Here is a 1,205-nt window from a genome sequence, read left to right on the forward strand (position 1 = left end):
CTCATTCTAGGAACCACTAAATTTTAAAATGTTCCCCTCTTCCCTCTTGATTCCCAGTGTCATATCCTTCTGTTTCCACTTACCTAGAAACATGGAGATAGGGTAATGTAAAATATACACTGACGATATTATTATAATTACATATCTCTACTTCTTGAGATAAAATATTAGATGTAAAGATATAAAGCATGCTTCATATTTTTAAAATGTTTCTGATGAAGTAAAGCTTTTGAAATACTGTACAAATCAGCAAACCAATATATTAGCAACCTATAAAACATAGTAAATGCAGGCATAAATTGGAAATGAGCAATACATATTTTCTAAACATTTTTGCTTTAAATACCTTTAAAGCTCCAAGAATTATGTGTTTCATAATATTGAAAAGGACTGTAGCTCATATCAAGCAAATCTCAAGGGGAATTACACATTTTCCCCTTGAGTAAATAAATGTTCATCTTAGTCTCCTGTGTGTAGTTTTCTATAACATTCTTCATGATTTCTTCACATCTCACAGGTATTTTTAAACATAGTTTAAAATTTCTTGTACACCAAGGTTTTCAGTAATTAAGTTTGCCTCAAACACTGAATTGCATTTGTAAGAAATATACAAAAGGATTAAAACTAACAAAGAAGATTTTAAAAACATAAAGCTATCAGATCTAACTCTACCTCAGGAATTTTCATCTTTATCGTTAAGTATTGTGCAAATGCCTTAAACTGAGTTTAACTTAATAAGAAAACAGTTTTATCCTATTGAGAATAAAATTAATTCAACCCCAATGATGGTAGATTCATTTACTTTAAGAATAATTTTACAAGCTTAGAGAGAATGAAGTTTCGTGTAAGGGTAAATGTTTTGAGTTCAGGCTAATATTAAAACTAATCGATCCTTTTGTAGTTCATGAGCATGATGATTGGGTGTTCACATGCTTGTGTGAGATGTGCCACCCTCAGAGCCTTGCTACGAGCCGGCACATTACCCATCTGACCTGAACTTGGAAAAATAAATAAAAAATAAATTTAAAAAATAAAAAAACTAACCAAGAGGCTTTACCCAACAAGACAAATGAAAGCACACAATGACAGTCATATTTCAGTGACAATCTCCATATAAAATGATTTTGGTATTATTTTACCAATCATTCCTGGATTTTGCATATCACCTTCAATGTACCTAAATGTTTTAGAATGATACAAAATCA

General features: G+C 30.6%; 1 non-coding gene across 1 annotated transcript; it reads left to right on the plus strand.

Moving 5' to 3' along the window:
• The first annotated feature begins 889 nt into the window (after nt 1–889).
• LOC116560950 lies at nt 890–993 on the plus strand. Its single transcript, XR_004273227.1, has one exon. It is a non-coding gene; the product is annotated as a small nucleolar RNA U13 (small nucleolar RNA).
• The last annotated feature ends 212 nt before the right edge of the window (nt 994–1,205 follow it).

The sequence above is a fragment of the Sapajus apella genome, unplaced genomic scaffold (assembly GCF_009761245.1).
Source record: "Sapajus apella isolate SASKATOON/1434 unplaced genomic scaffold, GSC_monkey_1.0 scaffold27, whole genome shotgun sequence".
Taxonomy (NCBI): Eukaryota; Metazoa; Chordata; class Mammalia; order Primates; family Cebidae; genus Sapajus; species Sapajus apella.